The sequence below is a fragment of the Phascolarctos cinereus genome, unplaced genomic scaffold (genome assembly GCF_003287225.1).
Source record: "Phascolarctos cinereus isolate Bilbo 61053 unplaced genomic scaffold, phaCin_HiC Scaffold_2;HRSCAF=192, whole genome shotgun sequence".
NCBI lineage: Eukaryota > Metazoa > Chordata > Mammalia > Diprotodontia > Phascolarctidae > Phascolarctos > Phascolarctos cinereus.
In genome coordinates this window covers 203,234,177-203,255,707 of record NW_027555625.1, presented here as the reverse complement: position 1 = coordinate 203,255,707, position 21,531 = coordinate 203,234,177, and the positions used below count along the sequence as shown (strand labels likewise).

At 35.7% G+C, this 21,531-nt stretch overlaps 1 protein-coding gene across 1 annotated transcript in view; it reads left to right on the top strand.

Annotated features, from left to right (window-relative positions):
* NOL10 (nucleolar protein 10) overlaps positions 1–21,531 on the top strand; it is a 110,021-nt gene that overhangs the window by 48,658 nt on the left and 39,832 nt on the right. The window lies entirely within an intron of this gene.

The following is a 21,531-nucleotide window of genomic DNA, read 5'->3' as shown; positions in this document are numbered from 1 at the left end:
ATGTTCCTGGACAAGTCCTTGCCCTTTCAGTACCCTAGGCAACTCTAAGAATATTTTGTTGCTGACCAGTTGCGGCTTACTTTGGTAGAAGTAATTTCCTCACTAGAGAGCACCCTACAGCAGTGAAATCATAGTTCCAAGCAAAAAAAAAAGAAAAAGAAAACCTGTAACCAATTATAACACTTCACTTTATGGCCCATTAAGGATTATTTGATTGTGTCCTTTCTTGAGCAGGCCTGATTGTTGGCTTAATTGAAAACTAGAAATTATAGAATTTCAGAATTGGAAGGGATTTGGTAGTCATATAGTTGAACTCACACCTGAAAAAGGATTGTAATTACAACATATCTGGAAAATGGTCATCTAGCCTTCTCTGTTTTAAGAATAGTGCTTTGGAATACTGCTAATCCTTAGGAGGTTTTTCCTGATAGTAAAAAAATTGCCTCTTTATGGTTCCTTTACCTTGTACTTAGTTCTTCCTTGTGTACTAAATAGAACAATTCTTATCCCTCTTTCACATGACTTGAAGATAGTTATCATGTCACCTCTAACTCTTCTTTTCTTCACATTACATATCCCTAATTTCTTCCACTTAACCTTCTCTTGTATGGGCTCGGGATCCTTTTACCCTTCTGGTTGCCTGCCTCTGGACAATGGACAGAATATTAATATTTTCTTCTTTATTGAACAGAACATAAGAATTCCAGATTGTGCCTGGCTGGGTTGTAGTTGTACCAGACTTTTAGCTCCTTATTTTTGGAAGTTATGCCTTTTTCGGGGGTGGGGTGGAGGTGGGGGAGAAGTTATGGAGCATATACAAAAGTTTCATTAGTGTTTTTGGCTGCCATATCTCATTGTCTACTTGTTGAACTTGCAATCCACTAAGACACATCCTATTTCCCAAATCATTTTCAGATTAATTGCCTTTCCCATCTTGCATTTGTGAAGTTTGGTTTTTTTTAAAGCCAATTGTAACATGTTACATTTCTCCTTATTAAATTTGATCTTACTAGATTCAATCTAAGATTATACTCTCTCAGCAGTTTTTGGGATCCTGGCTTTGATATATAGAGTATTAACTGTCCTTTCTAGCTTTTTCGTCATTTGTAAATTGCATAAGCAAATTTAGTATCATGAGAATTTCACACAACCAGTAACCATTTTCATGTAATCATTATTTCTTATTTCTTTGAGATAAATTCAGAAGTGTTTGTAACTTCTAAACGAGAGGTTTGGAGGTACATGATGGCTTAGTGGAGAGGGAGCTGTCCTCAGAGCCAAGATGGCCTAGGTTTAATTCTGTCTCTCCCATATGGACTCTTTAACAACACAAGATTCAGTGAGGTGTTAAATTGTACTGGAAGAAAAAGTTTCTTTATCCAGGAGTTCCACATGAATGAAATTACAGGTCTAGTCCCTATCCTTTTTAACTTTTTAATAGTAACACTTCATTGTTTATTGATGATTTTTGTTTTTATGTCTCATTCATTTGCAGGTATAAGATGTCCAGTCCCTTCCCCACATTAAACAACAAAATATATTTAAGCAAAAACAATGAATGTCGTGACTATTTCTAGAGTGTGTGTAACATGATGCCCTCATAGTCATAGGATCGTAGACATAGAGCTGAAAGGATCTTGTGGGCACTAAGTCTAACACCTTCATTTCACAAGGAAGGAGAGAGAAGCACAGAGACATTACTTACCTGGCCAGGTTCACACAGGCAGGATCTGAATTCTGGTCGTCTACTTTTCATTGTACTCAAAGAACTGTTTCATTAGCTGTTCTTTAGTTTTGAGGTTTGTTATTACAATTGTCCAGAATTTAGCTTCTTTCTTAGTGTCCTTTTCATTTACAGTATTTTACTCACTGTGTATGTAGTTCTTCCATTTCTCCTTACTTCATTCCTCATTAGTTCATACAAAGCCTGCCATGTTTCTTTCTCTGAATTCCTTATATTTGTTATTTCTTACTTCATGCTAATATTTTACTAAATTCATAACTATAGTTTATCCTTTCCCCTGTTAGTGGGCACTTGCTTTGTTTCTAAGTCTTTGCTAGAAGATTTTGCTTTTTGCTGTATTTGGGGCCTTTCTTTCTGTGGTTAACATCTATAGTGTACATGCCCAGCAGTGTGATTGCTGCAAAGGATAATGAACAGTTTATTAAAAAAATTTTTTCATAATTCCTTTCTCTCTCTCTGTACCCTGTTGGATTGTAGAACTTCACAGTTCTACAGACAGTATATTAGTTAGTCTGTCTTCCCAAAGCCCTCCAAAATTTATTATTTCTGTTTTTTAATTTTTTTTAAATTTGTTGGGCATTTGGTGAAACTTTAGAGTTGTTTTAACTTGCACTTATAATGATTTGGAACATTTTTTAAGTGTGGTCATTGATATTTCACAATTCTTTTGAAAAACGTTCATACCCTTTCAAACTTATTTAATAGGAATTTTGGTTTCTCTTCCCTATTTTGGTCTGAGAGTGCTGACTTCTGCTATAGTTAAACACTATGCAGTAATACTTTTTTTTGGTTACATGAGGAAAACCACATGGTTATAAGTCATGCCTCTAATTCTTTTTGGAATAATGCAGGAATTAAAAATAAAAACCTCAAACAGTACTTTGCAGAAATTTGTCATTTGTGTACTGATAAGTCTCATTTCATGAACTGCAAAGGTGTGGCTTCTGTGATTACTCCTGGCTCTGAAGAATTGTGTTTATTTTTCTTTAGGTAGTGTTCTACATTAACTGACATGAAAAGCTCTAGCAACTTCCTGATCTAGCAGCTGTAGGAAACCCATAACTCAGTTGTGATTTCTCAAATTTCTTCTTAAACCTTGTTTACCTTACCTGAATTATATGTATGAAAAAAGACTAATATACTGAAAGTGTTTGAAACTGTTTTCTTGACAGTTGTCATTTCAGCTATTTCAGGTGAATTAGTGTCACATTGTACATCTGGCTCTTTATTTAACATAGGAAAAAAATCACTGCTTAAAAAACAGATAATTTCCTGGTGATAACCATATATGTGGGGGTAGTGAAGAGGCTAAGTTTTCCTTGCTTAGGTAAACATTGTGCTGCAAGTTGTACTAAAGTCTCCCTTTCATATCTTGAATAATGTCTTCCTTCAGCTTAGCACTACTACTGTAAAAATAGTTCCAATGTCATCTTTCTGGGAATGAGTTATTGACACTTCAGTGGTGTGCCTTGTTTTTGTATATAACTAACCCTCTTTTAATGTTATCTTTGAAGTTGAGAGAGCTCACTTCCCTAATGTTTTATCAAACTATTAGAAACATAAAAATTTATGATATGTATGATCCAGTGCTTTTGAGAGGTTTGTATGATAAAGCAACAGCATCTTACACATTTTGGAACTGTGCTGTTGATGAAGTTCAACATTTTTTTTGTATGTACTTTTGTATCTTTTTCAACTGCCACAATTCTCCTTGCGTATTTTAATTTGTTTTTAGATTTATATATTAAGAAACTATGTATAGAAATTTTAGGAAAAGAGGTGAAACATATTGGTAATTATTTGAGCAGGAATCTTCTCATTTTAGAAAAATAAAAAGTGTTTCTCCAGATATAGGTTTTGTTTTATGACATTTACTCCTTTGACAGATCCATGGCTCTACTGATTTGGATTTTCCCTTTAGTGGTACAGATCACCATTCATCCATTGCTTACTTATACTCTGAGATTCTTTTCCATGGTGTCCCATAAATCCTCCATAAGAGGATGCACTGTAAACCTTGATCTAAATTATTTAGTATTGTGGGGATACTGGCATGACACTTGGTATCTCTGTGTCTTATTATACAACTGCCTCATTTTTCTTTTTAGTCTTAAATCAGTCAAATATTTATTAAACTCAGTGTGCCTTGCAAGCACTATGCTGGATGCAGGGAATACAAAGAACAAAAAAATTTGTTATTCTCAAGGAATTTATTGTCTATCAGAGGGACAATACATATACATAGTGGCATGTGAATAATTTGGGACAAGCAGTATATTTTATATGGTTTCATTATGATAGAAATATTCATGCGCATGCTCTTCAGCTGACATTACTATGCTTACCCAATGTCTGATGTTAACCAGATGGAGACTACACTGAGCTGGTTTCTTCACTTTTGGTCAGTTTTTTGTGAGTAGAGGACCAGATTTCATGGTATACACATGTGTTTCTTTGCTCTATTTTTCTGGGATTTAAAAAAAAATTGTGTGGTTTTTTTAAAGAATAACTATTATTCCAGAGAATTGAGCAAGAGTTGTAGCTCACTGAGGGAATGAGTGAATCTTATTCTCATAGGATTTGGCATAAGGAGGGAATAACATACACATTCAATTGGGTATGGAAATCTGTCTTACCCTACAGGAAAATAGGGGGAGAAGGGAACAAGAGAGCAGGGGGATGATAGAGAGGAGGGCAGATTGGGAAAGGGGGTGATCAGAAGTAAATACTTCTGAGGAGGGACAGGGTCAAAAGAAAGAATAGAATAAATGGGAGGGCAAGATAGGATTAAGGGAAATAGAGTTAGTTTTTCACAACATGTCTACTATGGAAATGTTTTGGGTAACTGCACGTGTACAACCTATATTGAGTTGCTTGCCTTTTCAGTAGGGGTGAGTCGGGAGGGAGGAAGAGAGAAAATTTGAAACCTAAAGTTTTAAAAACATATGTTTAAAAAAATGTTTTCACATGCTACTGGGAAATAAGAAATATAGGAAATGGGGTACAGAAGTCTATCCTGCCCTACAGGAAAATAGAAGGGGAAGGGGATAAGAGAAGGGGGGGAGAGATAGAAGAGAGGACAGACTAGGGGAAGGGATATTCAGAATGCATGCCGTCTTGGGGTGGGGGGGAGGGGTGAGATGGGGTGAAAATTTGGAACTCAAGAACTTGTGGAAGTGAATGTTGAAAACTAAAAATAAATAAATTTATATAAAAAAAGAGTTGTAGCTCACTTCAGTGACTTTTGGAGACATTTTAGTAGGTGTTGGCATGTTGAAGTCAGAATTTAAGGATTAAATTTTTTTTTTTTGGCTAGGCAGTGGGGTTAAGTGACTTGCCCAGGGTCACACAGCTAGTAAGTGTTATGTGTCTCAGGCCGGATTTGAACTCAGGTCATCCTGAATACAGGGCCGGTGCTCTATCCCCTGCGCCACCTAGCTGCCCCAGAATTTAAGGATTATTCAAACCTACAGTGAAGAGTACTGGGTCATCTCTGTCTGATGTGAGGTGTTGCATTGCATCATTGACTAGGTGTCTTAATATTAGAAGTGAAACAATAAATTTTAAATATTTATTCTAGAATGCCTGTAATTAATGGCTAATTTGAAAATCTAATCCAACATGCCAGGTATACAAAATTATTATAATTTTTTTTGCTGATATTGCTGAAAGCCCACCTTGAGTTTGTATTTCCTGACATCGTGCCTATTTTGTATTAGATAAATGCAAATGTGGGAGAGCTAAATACTCTGTAATGATAGTGAAGTCTAACATTCCATAGCTTCCAGAATCTTAGTGAACACCAGAGGGAACTGTTGGCTAATGTAGAAGTCAGTATCTTTTCTGAAGAAAAATAGAATTCAGTTTTCCTGAATAAAAATGGAATTTGGTCTCTCGCTATCCTTTACTGAATGTGTGGTAAATCTGATTACTGAATACTAGGGTAACCTTAGACTGCTGCTGTGCATGTGCAAAGTCAAAGAGTAATGCAGGTATTCAGTGTTACTTCTGCTTCTTTTGTGCAAGATTCTACATTTTGTATTCCTTTTCTCTTCCTACTGGTATTTGAAGATAAAGGCAGGAGAACCTTTGAGAAGAACAATGGAAGAACTTGATTTACTTTTGAAAAATCCCTTTCTTTGGTGTGATAGACTCTAAGTAGACCTGATCTGAAAATCTCAGTGTAGCAAAATAATTGAGTTCCTAGTTGCCTCGCAGTTGTAATAGTGATATCTTGTAAAGCACATGTGCTTTTTTTTTTCTTCTTAATCCAGACCTGTGATTTCTTTGGTATAGGGAACCTTTAATCTGGCACTTTCCTCTAGCTAGCAGATCTACACTGTTCTGAAAGTTAAAAACCTTAGAGTTGCTTTTAAGAAGATGAATTGAATTTTTTGCTTACAAATACCAAAGCTAATTGTTTGACAGAATGTCAGTGACAAGATGTGACAGTTGCATGGTGTAAGGGAAAGTTTAACTGTGCTCTGGCTCCTTTTCCATAGCATGCCTTTGGAGTATTGGGCCCTCAGCTGTGGTGCCAGAAGTTGAGATTTATTTTTGATGATGTACAATTTTTAGCAGTTAATTTGCAGCAGATCTTTTGAGCTACTGGCCTCAAGTAATGCTTTACACTGAAAGAGGCCAGTGAGTCCTTGCTGAACCTCTGGGTGTGCATATTTGGCTCAGATACTTCACCACTCTGCTTTGCAGAATGGATCTGTAGCAAAAGAACAGTGTTAGGTTTCTTGGTATGACTGTTTCCACTGACATTGGTATTATTTGGTAGGACAAAGTAAAGAGTGTAAAGAATCCTGCATGCAAGGTAAAATATGTCTGACTTGGAGATTTGTTTACCAGCTTCAGCAAAGTAAATATGTGAATGGAAATGGACCCAAAGATTCAGATTGCTTCTTTGAGGTGAATTAAGGAGCAGTCAGAGATCAAGGTAGACATAAATATCGAGACTTAATGGACAAAGGCCATGGAAGAGGGCTCAAAAGGATGGAGTAATATATAGCTATATATCTGTATATATAGTTGAAGGTCTTTTTTTTTTATTAAGTTTAGTGGGTTCTGAATGTTTAATTGGTAGGGGCTTTTTAGGACAGCATGATGTATTGTCAAAGATGCTGGACTGGGAATCAGGGGAGATCTGGGCTCAAATTCAAACTACTGAGATTACCAAGTGAAATAGAATACAGGGAGAAGAGAAAAGGACCTATGACAGAGTCCTTTGGGACATCTGTGGTTAGCAGTCATGACTTTGATGAAGATCCAGGATGAAGGAGAATGAGGAGTGGTCATATAGGTAAGGGGAGAACCATGAGAGAGCAGTGTCACAAAAACCTAGAGAGTTTACAGAAGGAACAGATTGACAATGTCAGAGACTACAGGGTGATCAAGAAGTTTGAGGATTGAGAAAGGGCCATTAAATTTGGCAATTAAGAAGTCGTTAATTTAAGAGAAGAGTTTCAGTTGAGTGATGAAGTCAGGTTCTAGATTGCAAAGAATTGAGAAGAGTGGGAAGAAAGGAAATTGAAGCCTTCTCAAGGAGTTTAGCCACAAACAAACAAAACTAGGTGGTATATGGGATGACAGCTAGTGAAAATGGATGGATTGATCAAGTGAGGGTTTATAGAAGATAGAGTAGACATGGACTTGTTTGTGGATAGTAGGGAAGTGACAGTGATTGAATATCAGTGAGAGAATAGGGATGATAGAAGGGGCACTATGTTGGAGAAGATGGGTTGGAATGGGATCACTTGCGCATGTAGAGGGGTTTGTCTTGGCAAGCAGAAAGGCCACTTTTTCATATCAAGCAGCCAGAGGTGGAAATATATCTGAGTGAGATACAGAGGAAGGGAGAAGATGAAACTCTTCTATGAACGGCCTCCATTTTTTCAATTTCAACAATGTTCTCAGCTGAGAATGAACCATGGGAGGTTTGAGAAGAGAGGAAAAGGTTTGGAAAAGAGGTGCGATGAGTTTGTTAGGGAAGTGTAGAAAGATTACCTTGCTCCAGTGAGGGCCCAGTTAAGATTATGTAATACATACTTGTAGTGGACCCAGCCAGCAGTTCAATTCAAATTAATATTTATATGTACTAGGGAAGCATGTTAGGTACTATGAAGAAATTTAAATCACTTCTATCCCTTACTTCTTTGTTCTCAACCTAGTATCACATAACCAACTGGCTTGATGCTTGAAAAAATAAAAGGAGAGAAATGTATCTCATCTCACCTCCCTGTGAGCAATACAGTACAGCATAAATGCCAATCTCATTACTTAATTTACATGATTTTTTTTTTTTGCGAGGCAGTTGAGGGTAAGTGACTTGCTCAGGGTCACACAGCTAGTAAGTGTCAAGTGTCTGGTCTGAGACCATATTTGAACTTAGGTCCTCCTGAATCCAGGACTGGTGCCCTATCTACTGTGCCATCTAGCTGCCCCTCATTACTCAATTTATAAAAAAATAATATGTAATGCCATGTTAATGCTGCTTCTAATCCAATTTTATAAGTGAAATGAACTTAAGGAGAGAGCCAGAACTCTCTCCTCAACTTGTAATACTTGTTGGGATGCCTTTTTAGAGACTAGATCCATGCCACACCTCACAGCAGAGGTCCTGTAGATTCTTACCTAACCCGGAGGTTTAGATTTTAATCTAGACCAAGATAGGCTTAGGTGACTTACTTTTATCCAGATTTAGCATGATATTGTAACTGTGATCTAGGTTCATGTAGTAATTTGGGGAACTCTCCATTAGGAAGATCTCATTAGCTTTTACATTCTAACCCTACCTCACTCCCTTTCCTTGAATGTCTCTTCAAGTCCCTTGGGAGGAAGATCCAGACGTGTTATATCTCCTTAGGTCCAACCAAAATTGGCCCATTCTCCCAAGGTTTCCTTCATGGACCTCTGGCCTGCCCTGAAATGAATATATGTATTACTCTGCATGCAAGCTCTTAAAGGTGAAAAAGTACATATTTTCATCTTAAAATATTCATTTTAAGCAAAGGCCTGTTACACTGGCGTCATAAACAATTTAGTTGGAAATTACTGTTATTTAGCATTGGGGGATGGTGCCAAATGCAAAGAATGCTTTTCCCTTGGGGCATTAGTGAGCACATTAAGGGGCATACAAGACAGAACATATAGTTAGCAGAACAAGTAGTTACTGAAATTCTTTGTGAAATAAATGGTTTTTAGGTCTCTTGTAGAGATTATGCAGGCCAAGATTTTTGAGACATAACTTGAGTGTGAGCAAAGCAGTGAGCTATGGTAAATAGCCTTGTAGGGAACGTAGTAAAATAGATAATTGGATAAGTCTTACTGAAATTTCATGGATTTGGGCTTTTGTGTAACCTGGAGAAAGAGTTTAATATTAAGATAGTGAATAAAGGTTTTCTTTACTAGGTTGGGATAAGTCTAAACTAATTCTAATTCAGAATTGATTGGGCTGTCTAGAGGAGAGTGTTAATATTCATGTTGTCTCCACTTGTTACTTTCTCTTCCTGTATTCTCGTTCTCTTTTAAACCCTCTGCAGTCTGGCTCCATGTCTCATCCCTTAATTGAAGTTATGTTCTTCAGAGTTATAATCAGTCTCTTAATGTCCAAATCTAATGGCCTGTTCTCAATCCTAATCCTTTTCTGACCTCTCTATAGCATTGATACCACTGACTACCTTCTCCTCTTGGATATTCTCTCTTTGGCATTATATATGACACATACTCTCTTCTGGTTCTCTTCCTACTCTTCTGACCAGTCCTTTTCATTTTCTTTTGCTGTGTCTTCATCCATAGCATAGGAACTAATTATGAATGTCCTCAAAGCCCTTTTCTTGTTTTCTCTTTAAGTTCACTTGGTGACCTCATTGGATCCCATAAATTTATCATTTCTATGCATATGATTCCTACCTCTATATATCTAGCCCTAATCTCTCTCTCGAGCTCTAGTTCCTTATCACCAGCTATCTCTTGGGCATTTTGAACTGGATGTCCTGTAGGCAAGTCAAATCTAATAAGTTCAAAAAATCTCATTATCTTCCTCCCCAAATCTACCTTGAACTATTTCTCTTGCAGGTACCACCATTATTCTAGTCACCTATGTTCATGGCTTTGGTATCATCCTCAACTGTTCACTCTTATTGTCCTTATGTATCCAGTCGTCTGTTAAATCTTGACATTTCTGCCCACATGTCCCATTCTGCCTGCAAATGTAGCCATCTCCCTAGTTCAGACCCTCATCTAGATTATTGCAGTAATCTCTTTAATTGGATTCCCTGACCTACGTTTCTTCCCACTCTAGTCCATTCTCCACCAAATTGATTTTCTTACAGTCTAGGTCTGTCTGTACCACCTCCCACTCAGTAAATATAGTTGGTTCCCTATTACCTCTAGGCTGAAAAATAAACTATTCTAGTGGTTCCCTGTTACTTCTAGGATTAAATATAAACTCCTTTATTTAGCATTTAAAGATCTTTACAACTTGGCTTCATCCTACATTTCCAGCTTTATTATATCACCTCTATACACTTCACTGTCTATCCAAACTGGCCTTCTTGTTTTTCCTCACATGTAATGATTCATCTCCCATCTTTGTGCTTTTGTGCTGACTGTCCCCCATGTCTGAAATACTCTTTTCCTGCTGCCTCTTGGAGCCTCTGATTTCTTCCAAGTGCCACCTTTTCCATGAGACTGATCCACCTCACATCTACTCCCCGAACACCTTGTATTTATTTTGTATTTGTTCTGTACATACTAATATATGTAAATGCTATGTCCATCCTTTGAGGGTGAGCTTCTTGAAACTGAAGGCAGGGACAGTTTTACTTTTATCTTTATATCCTTGATGCGTTACAGTGTCTGGCTTGTTGATTTATTAAGTAGTTGCTCTAAGAAGGAATTAATAGTACATGGGTAGGTTGGCACATGAACCTCCATATTATTCTTTTACCCGCCAAAATATAATTTATAATGAGAAAAACATGATTCATTTTAAATTGAGCATGTGGTTCTCTGATTTATTACTGCTTGGATTAATAATATGTAAGTTGATCAAGTCTCCAATTTTTGTCCTTGAAAAGTATAATTTTATTTTAAAAAAATATTCAGAATTTTCCTCAAGCATAACATGCACATAGAGAAAAACTAGAACGTGGAGGTAATATCAAACAACGTGCCAGTTTAAAACTCCTGTAATTGATTTATTACTGCCTTTTCATAAAAAATAAGAGCGCCACAAATGTTTTTGGTTTTCTTGCTTAAGTTAATACAAACAGATCAATATTGATTTTATCTCAGTGTATAAAATTACTTTTTAAGTCAGGGGTGCTTTGTGTACTTTTCAGATAAATCATCTTATTGGTGAGTATCAAACAATATATTAATTAGTATGGAAAGAAGAAGTGAATTCCAGGTGAATAATAAAGCTTTTTGTTCTGAGACAAACAAGTTGTTTGTGTCTTTGCAGAGGGGAAGCTTGGGCTTCCTATCTTAAGCTAAACAGAATTGGGCTAAAATGTAGTAGCTGTGGCATATTCTCAACAAAGGAAATCCTTTCCATTTCCCACCACCTTTTATTGGGTCACAGGAATAGCAGAGATACAAAAAGCATTAATGTGTGAAATTTAGGAAACAATTTTCTGAGCGTCCTGTTGTAGATTTAAAAATTACATATTATTTCCTATCAGTGTAAAAATTTAACTCTTATGTAAAAATATTTGTATGTATAGTGGTAGGTGTCAGTTTATTTTAAGTAACACATAGATGATACATGGAGATTTTTGTTAGGACAACTTCGACTAATGCTGATCTAGTCTCACTTTCCTTCAGGAATCAACTTCTAACCATATTTATTGAACTTTAAGACAATATGGAATCTTCTTTGTTTTTCAGAGGACTGATGTAGTTGTAAAAAGGACTGACTACACTAACTGTGCAGTCAACATTTCTGTCCAAGTAAATTCTGTTAGCATACTTTTAATATTTGAAATAGCTCATATTCAGTATTCAAATGAATAAATCATAAGGCTTAAAAGTGGAAGTCTAAGCTTCATTTTACCAGTGAAGAAACATAGTCCTAAAGAGCTGCAGTAACTTGCCCAAGGTCACATAGACAATAAGTAGTGCCTCTGGTATACAAATCCAGGTTGTCAGATACAAATCTAGTGTGCTTTCTAGTAGACCTTGTGGTCTTCTTCACTTTCAACAAAAAATTTGTAAAGTGCCTACTGTTTATGGGGTCATGCTAGCTGCTCAGTGTATTACCAGATTTGAGTAAGTTGTTATCACTGCCCTTGTGGAAGTTGCAATTTAGTAGGGAAATTAATTAATATTCAGTGAATATTAAGTACATGATTAATGTGTTTGTGTTTACTTTATATAGATATTTTGCATATATAATCTGTCCCAAAGCTTTATGTATGATGGTTGTCATATGGTACTCAAAATATTAAAAAAAAATACTTGTTGAATTTTGAGAGCTGCAAAGAAAATGTTAAAAATTTGTGTCCTCTGGTTTTGAAATGTGAGTTGAGCAAGTGGTTATAGGTACTGAATTAGCATCTACTAATTAGGTCATGAGTTGTCAGTACACTGCTTTGTATATGAAAATCCTACTTGATTTCTTTTCTTCTTTTTTCTTTTTTAGGCAGTTGGAGTTAAGTGACTTGCCCAGGGTCACACAGCTAGTAAGTGTCAAGTGTTTGGTCTGAGGTCAGATTTGAACTCAGGTCCTACTGACTTCAGGGCTGCTGTTCTATCCACTGCGCCACCTAGCCTTCTACTTGATTTCTTGTTCCAACATTTTCTGTCCCCAAGACTTTGTCTCAAAATTTATTATTAAACTTTCATTACATAGTTATGGATTATAATAATTTATTAGAAATCTGAGGGCCATCTACATATGTAAATAAAAATTAACAGTGCAGAATGACATGCAGCATTATACGTTGGCAAGTAAGATTTGGGTTTAATTCAGATTAACTCTCATAGCTCATGTTTGCAGTTTTATTTCCATAAGAAATATAGTACAATAGTGAATCCGAAGGACAATTAAATGCTTTCCGTCCTGGAATTAACTCATTTAAATATTAAAATTTAGTTCTCTTGAATCAACTTATAACTTTGTGTGTCAATGTAGTAGTATTCTTTTGTTTTTCACTTTGGAACAAAATGAGAGTGATTGGCCATTTGTTTCCCAAATAAAATAGTATAAGAAGTGATAGAAACTTCAATGACCAATTCCAGTAAAACTGATCTGTACTGAATGAATACTTAACTGACTATGATAGGGTGAAATCTATCTTTTTTTTAAAGCCTCTATGAGTCATATTCCTTTTAATCTAGTTGCCAACAAAATTTCTATCTAATACTGTGAACATATTAAAATCACTTGTTGTCTTAAAGTTTGCCCAGTTTGCTTTATTTTTGGGGAAAATTAATTTAATTTGAAATGTATTCCTTTTCAATTTCCTTGTTCCGTACTTAGCACTCTGTAGGTACTTAGTAACTAGTAATTAATTGCTGGCAGAATATTTTCTGACACTCCTAGACTGGTACAGCTAAGGCGTGGAACTGTGAGGAAAAAACATGCATTTATAAGTCCTTTAATTTTTTCATTCTCAGCAAATTTCTACCAAGATTCTATTCCCAGGGATTTTTAAATGCTAAGATGCTCTTGATTTTGTATATAGACTTCAGGGTAAAGAACAGCAGGACAAATAGATCCTGAAAAACTATTTAGAGAGATTATTGCCTGCGCGGAAGTAGACCAGAACCAGGAAGCTGCTGATGTGGTAACCAGGGATAATACTCTAAAACCATCTGTATAACTCTTGGCAGGAGTAAAACTTCAAAACAAGAGCTTGGGGAGTGCACATGACCAGGTGTGTGATCAAAAAGATAAACATATTCTCATCTGATACAAATTGGCTCAGTGCCTTTAGCACCCAAGGGTATCTGTGTGCATGTGTATATTCATACATTCCTCAAGCTTTAGAGCTTTAATGCATTTAGGAAGTTGAGGGGAGTAAGAAGGGCAGAAAGTAAGGAACTTGAACATTGACTGGAAAGTTATTATAAACTATGAGAGTTTTTGGAATTCCATTATATTTTTTCAAATATATGATAAGTAAGAAATGATTTATAGGCTAGTTTAAATTTTTTTTTTTAAAAAGGACTTCCAGGGGCAGCTAGGTGGTACAATGGATAGAGCCTTGGAATCAGGAGGACCTGAGTTCAGATGTGGCTGCAGACACTTGACATCTACTAGCTGTGTGACCTTAGGCAAGTCACTTAACTCTGATTGCCTAGCAAAAGCAAAAACAAAACAAAATACAAAGGACTTTGAAGCACATCGTGATCATATTCAGGGTTATTGATGCCTTACATATTAGAGTCTAAAAAATGCTTTTACATGCATGCGTTTGTTACTCCCAATATTCCTTTGTGGTAACAGTTTATTATTAAGTAGTACCTGCCAAAATTTGAAAGAATTTTATATTTCCCCTTTCCAAGCAAATGTGATTTTAATTTAATAAATCAGATTTGTCTTTTGTCTTCATGTAAATGGAACGTATGATAAGCTGTAATTCTTGAGTCACAGAATTTTGGGTCTGGAAGAAACCAAAAAAAAAAATCATCAAATCCAGTTCCCTCATATTCATAAGAAAAATTTGAGGCCCAGGAAGGGGAAGTGATGTGACCAAAATCAGATAGGTCGTGGTTGTGGTTGTGGCAGCACCAGGATGACAGCTCAGGATTCCTGATTCAGTATCCTTTCCTCATTACTTTCAAATGTTAAGTATCTCATTGGTATATGTATCTAATTCTCTGAAAGCTGATAGAGAATGAATACATTTACTAGTACAAATAATAATTTTTTTTACATGCCTATCTTGTTACTTGCTGATAATTTTTAATTAAACTATTTATTTCATCTGTAAAATACAGGCTTAAAGTTTGAAGCTTTATTTTTCCACAAACTAGAATATATAGGAATAAGGATAGTACATTTAATTGGAGGTCTTAGGGTAATACTTAAAATAATTTTTATTATGAGAGACTGTCATATCTTTATTATTTAACATTTTTGCTGGATTAAATTATAGTAGTTTAGTTGGTAGAATACCTCTTTCCATGCTTTCTTGGGTTAACAGGAAAAGTATATTGGGAATTCAGTGTTATTATTACGTCCTCACCTTGGGAGGAAGATTGCTTCTGCCAAAACATTTTTTAAAGTTAATAAATCCACAGTGGATATAGGAGTTGGGTTTTCAGGAAACAAGTTACAGCACTCTCCAGTAGACTTCCTGGATATTCCAGTACCTCTTAAATGTGCTCTAAGTGATAAAAGAAACAGGGCAGGAAGATTTGTATATTCTTTCTGTTGGAGAAATAAGGATGTAGGATGGTTTATCAGTAGGTGTGAATCTTTTAGACAAAGTCTGCTAAAAGATAGTCTGAAGATTTCAGATCAGGAAAAAAGTAGGAATGGGATAACCTTGAAAAATGAATTGTAGTAGAAGGTAACATATGTTGGGTGCCACTGAAATACCAAGTTAGTGCATGCTACAGAACTTAAAAAAAGAGATCATTGAAGTTTGCCTTGAGATATTAGGTATGTCTGTGAGCTCACTTTAGTTGGTTAGAACTCAGAAGGGTTGGTGAGAGCCAGATCTCACCCTTTCTTGGCTCCAGAATTTTGATTCTCAAGTCCCTGACAGTCTAGCATTACACTATAGAATTCAGAATAAAAATTTCCTCTATCAGGTGAGGAGTGTTTTTTCCAGTGGCACTAAAATATCACTTTATTCTAGTAGCTCAGTTGGCACAACCTATTGAGTTCTGGTAGATTAAATGATCCAGCATGTCCTATATTTGATTCTTTCCTCTCTAAGGAGAAGGATTCACACATAAGACAAATAGCACTTAAGCAAAACTAACCAGCTCTTCACTGTGTCTGATAGTGTCATCTGATCTGTTTAATCCTCAGTCTTTTACTCTTTTCTGTGGTACCTACTTTATAGAGCCCATCCAATCTTCATTGTTTCAACTCAATGTAAAAGACTCTCTATATCTTTATCCTTGATCTCTTTCCTGATAACTAGCCTGAATCTCTTACCCACCATTACCCTGTATTTAAAGTATCATAGATTTAGAGAGGGAAGACACCTTTTTTTTATTCCAATTCTTATTTTAGAAGTGGGGAAACTGAGGCCCTGAAAGGCAAATTGACTTGTCTATGGTAATACAGGTCATTATACTTTTCTTGAAATTGGCTGTATATACAGACTTATTTCTGTTGATATTGCCTTTATTTTTCTCAGTCACTTTGGCTCTTGAGGGTCCTATTTGTCCATTCTTTTATCCTACATATTATCTGTCAGCAAATCTTCATGATGTTTCTTTTACCTAACTCTTCTCATTCCTACTGCTGCCATCTAGTTTAGGTTCTCATCATTTCTTTCTTAGATAATTGTAATACTTACCTTACTATTTTATCATCTTCCTATTCCTGTCTACCTTAAATGCTACAATTTCATTAACCTGAAGATATATCTTTCAGTATGTCATAAACCTGGTTCCCTATTGTTTACCAACTAATATTCCAGCTTCCTAGCCTGACATAATTCTACAGTTTGACTCCTACTTAAATGCAACCTGGTGTTATTTATCTCTTTGTGTATGTGTGGTCTCTTCAGCTAGATTTTTAAGCTCTTCAAAGTAGGGACTATGTCTTATGTTTCTCTCAGTACTTTCCTTTGTGCATAATAAGTCCTTGATAAATGTCTGATTGTTTAATGCCAAAATGCAGTATTAATAATTTCATCATTAAAAAAATTCACTTCCCTTTCCATTTCACATCAAAATTTTCTTCTATTAAAGACATAATTACCAACCTTTCATAACATATTATGATTTGCAAAGTGATTTACTCTTGACAACCCTGTTAGATAGATAATGCAAATAATTATTATTTATTATTCTCATTTTACAAATGTTAAATTGAAATGTTCAGAGAATAAGTGGCTTGACCCTAGTTACATAGGTAAATAAATGTCAGTGCTGAGATTTAACCTCCAGTCCTCTGATATTAATTCCAGCACTTTTCTAGTATATGAAATCAGTCTAAAATTATGGTCACTGTATTTTTTCCTAATACTAAAATATAAACATATTTGAAGGAAATCTTAGAAAATAATTTTAAAATCAAATTAGTTCTTTGCTAATCTGAATTCAGGAAATAGAGGACAAAGCATTGCAAGCTGAATACCTTTAAATGAATCATAATTACTCATGCAAGTGCATGTAAACTTGGATATGCAATTAGACAACTAATTATGTTGAAAATGAAATTACATGCTTAAATACATGACCACTCCCTCAGGCTCACCCAGTTTTTTTTTCTTTTGGATTCTGCTTTACTATATTGTTAAGCAGCACCTGTTAAAATTTGAACATTTATGCAAGACTTTTTAAATCATTATTAAGGTAGTAGTGAGCAAAAAGTTGGAATTCTTTTCATATCCTCTGAAGTTCTTTCCAAAAATTGTGAAAGGCAGTGCAAAGAATTTTTCTGTTTAAGGGTAAAAGGAGAGTCTCAAACCTAAGGGGTATGGGCTATACAATTGAAGAAAAAAAAATAGAAAAAAGGTTGCCAGTGGTCAGTTGAGAGAGACAGCATGGTGAAAGGAACGTTGAATTTGGAGTCAGAAGACTTAGGATCGAATCATTCATCTGCCATTTACTACTTGTGTGACTTTGGAGCAGAGTTTTTAGTTGTACTATAGTCTCTAAGGTCCCTTGCATTCTAGCTCTGTGCCTGAGCTATCTTTATAATTACATTGAGAATGTCCTGAGAATAAGTGATATGTGAGTGACATGAGTACGTACATAGTTGTTCCATGACGGTGCCTTGCAGTCAGGTTACCAGTACTTTCGTAACAGATGTTATCAACAGTCTGCTCCTTCCCGTTGTAGTCCTTATCTGTTTAATGAAGGTATTGTAGAATTACAATGTTGGCCAATTCATATGTTTCTGTGTTTTAGCAGCATAAGAACAATAATGTCAATATTTACCATCTCCTCCAACCCAGTATGCTGTAAAATGCGTAGTTAATATGAAAGTGTTACGGACCTAGAGCTGAAAGGGCGTTCAGATGTCGCCTAGTCTAGCCCCTCATTTTATTGATAAGGAAACTGAGGCCTAATGAGCTTAAATGGCTTGCCCAGGGTCATAAAGGTAGTAAGGAACAGGGCCAGGATCCAAACCCAGCACCTCTTGTACCATACTTCTGGGTTAATGTTACTAATATGTTTTCTAATTTCTATTCATTATAGCTTTTTTATAAGTAAGTCTTTATTGATGACTAATGATATTTTATCATCATAGTTATCCCAAATATACCTCCCTCTCCCTCCCAAAGAGCCATCCCATGTGAGAAATAATTAAAAAAAATTTTTTTAAGGCAATTGGGGTTAAGTGACTTGCCCAGGGTCACACAGCTAGTAAGTGTCAGATGTTTGGTTTGAGGCCAGATTTGAACTCAGGTCCTCCCAAGTTCAGGGCCGGTGCTCTATCCATTGTGCCACCTAGCTGCCCCAGAAATAATGTTTTTTAGAGAGAAAAAGTAAATCAGCACAACTGATCAATACATTGAAAAGTCTAAAAATGTGCAGTGTGTTACACCTGTGGATCTCCCACCTTCATGGAAGCGTGGGTTAGAGAAGGCTTCTCATGTCTCTTCATTCAGTTCCTGCTTGGTCTTTATAATTCTGTTACATTCACTTTTGAATTTTGGTGTATCATTGTTCTTTCCATTTATATTGTTGTAATTGCTGTGCATGTTGTTTTCTTGGCTCTGTTTACTTTCTTGTACATCATTTCATATGGATCCTTCCATGCTTCTGTGTTCATCATCCATCGTTTCTTGTAGCACTGTAATACTCCATTACTTTCACGTACCACAGTTTGTGTAGCCATTCCCCAGTTGATGGACATCTACTTTGTTTACAATTCTTCATTATTATGAAAAGTGCTGCAATAAGTATATATATGTAGATTTCTTATTGATGGCCTCCTTGGGGTATAGATCTTCAAAGAATATGGACAGTTTAGTCACTTTATGTGTATAATTCCAAATTGCTTTCCAGAATGGTGGTTCCATTTCACAGTTCTGCCAAAATGTATTATTGTGCCTATCATTCTAGAAGCCCCCCCTTAAGATTGACTGTTGCCATTTCTTGTCTTTGTCACTGTACAGGGTATGAAGTAATATCTTAGGGTTGTTTTGATTTGCATTTCTCTTATTAGTGGTGATCTGAAACATTCTTTCTGTTTTGTTTTTTGGTTTTTTTGGTTAGGCAGTGGGGTTAAGTGACTTGCCTAGAGTCACACAGCTAGTAAGTGTTATGTCTCTGAGTCCACTGAGCCACCTAGGTGCCACTTGAAACATTCTTTTGTGTGGTTCAGTACTTTGCAGTTCTTTTGAGAACTGTTCATTCATATCCTTTGATCAGTTATCTATTGGGCAATGACACATCATGGATTCTTAATATTTTGTAGAGATAATTAAAGATTAGGTGATCTGTCCTTATTCATTAATTAGTCAACAAACAGCAGCTTAGCACCTTGTGATTACAGAGCACAATGTTGGGGAACCTTTATATAAATTATGGTCAGTTTAGCAAACATTTATTCTGTGTCTGCTACAGTCGAGGAACTGTGCTGGGAATGAAAAGACGAAAATGACATAATTCTTGCCTTGATGGAGCTTTCATTATACTGGGAGAATACAGAACATATGCATAGTAAAAGGGGCAAAGGAGAGAACCATAAATCTAGGAAAATTTGAGGAGGGAAAGATGGTTCCATGGAGGCTGTGGTAATGTGTGACTTTAGAAGAGTGAGATGGGTTCTTAGAGATGTTGCCCAGCCTGCTAGAGATCTGCCTTGGTTTTAAAAAGTGTATTATAGATACTAAGGCAGCATTTGGATTGTTTAGCAGTTCAATTCAGGGAACATTTATTAAGCATCTATTATGTCCTAGTTGCTGGGGACTTGAAGACAAGAATGAAATCTAGGTCTGGGCCTCAAGGGATTTGCATTCTATTGTTGTGATCCCTTGCTTTTGCTATATAACAGACCATACATATTTTTTATACAAATAATGTGCAGGTTTATCTTTGGTAATAGGCACTGGCCTTGTTAAATGAATCATTTGCCTTTCCTTTGCCCTTTGGATCATTTGCAATTTTGATTCTTCTATATAAAAGCACATAATTTAGCTTTCTCTTTTCCTCCTATTAACTTTTGAGTCAATATAATAATAGCCAGCATTTATATGGTGCTTTAAGTTATACAGAGCACTTAAAAATATCTCCTTTTATTCTCACAACAGTCTTGGGAAGTAGTTGCTATTATTATCCTTATTTTATAGATGAGGAAACTGAGATAGAGGTGAAATGATTTGCCCAGAGTCACATGGCTAATAATTATCTGAGGCCACATTTTAACTCGGGTCTTTTGGACTCAAGGTCTAGAGCTCTATCCATTGTACCACCTGGTTACCTGTCTCTTCTCCTCCACCCCTTGTTCTCTCGCTCTTTCTACTGATATTCTGTGTGTGTGTGTGTATGTGTGTGTGTGTGTGTGTGTGTTTTGTATAACACAGAAACTAATGTTCTTAAATGTTCTCCCCAAATTACCATGTATTTATTTTGCTTTTTATGTATTATATTATAACCCCCCCCATTGACTATAAATTGTTTGAGTACTAAAGCTATTTTTTTTTGTCTTTATATCCTTAGAACCTGACACAGTGACTTTTTGCTTAGTAGACTGTTTGTTGAATTGAATGGACTGTTTCAGTAGGCTGTCTGTCCAAAATCACATCTCAATTTAGTAAAGCACCTTTCATCACTTTTGTTTGACCATTGTGAATGATTAGTCCAGTATATTTAAAGTCATAAATGATTGACCTATTTGTTGTGATTTTTCAGAAAAATGAGTTTAGTTCACTGAAGGATATTTCTGTTTATACTAATTTGCAGCTCTTAAAACTTAATGTTTGCTCAGTTTTTTCCATGTATACCATAAGGTTCATTTATTTTGTCAAGCATTTTAGATTAGAAAAACTAACTTTAAAATCAATGATGAATTTGACAAGTCTTTGTTAGTAAAAATTTGATTTGATTTGTTTAAAAAGACCTAGGTAACCTAAGGTTATTTTTTCATATTTTTCATATTTGGTATTATTTGACAACTCTTTTATCTATATTAACAATAGGCAAAGTCATGAAATTCCTGTGTCATGGGATCATAGATTTAGAGTTAGATAGGACCTTACAGGCTGTTGATTCCAAACCTTTCATTTTATAGATGAAGAAAACTGAGGCTGAGAGAGGTTATGTGATTTGTCTGTGGTCACACAGCTATTAAATGTCATGAGTCAGAATTGGAAATTGAGTCCTTCTGATTTAAAGTACAGTGCCACCTAGCTGCCTCATATAGTGTCATGGAATAGTGTAATAAATAATGGGAAAATGATAGTAAATATTTCTTTGGAATTTTTGTATATTTTTATTTTGTTTCTTTGTTAACAATGTATTATTAGTGAATAATAATATTTGTATTGCAGTTTTGCTACTCTTAACCACTTCAGTGCCTTCAGGCCATTTTCTCCATTGGAAGATTCGTGTGAATTTTGACTTGTAAAAATGTGAGACAGATTCTGATCTTGGAGGCAGATCCTTATCAGGCACTTGTAGCATGTATTTACATG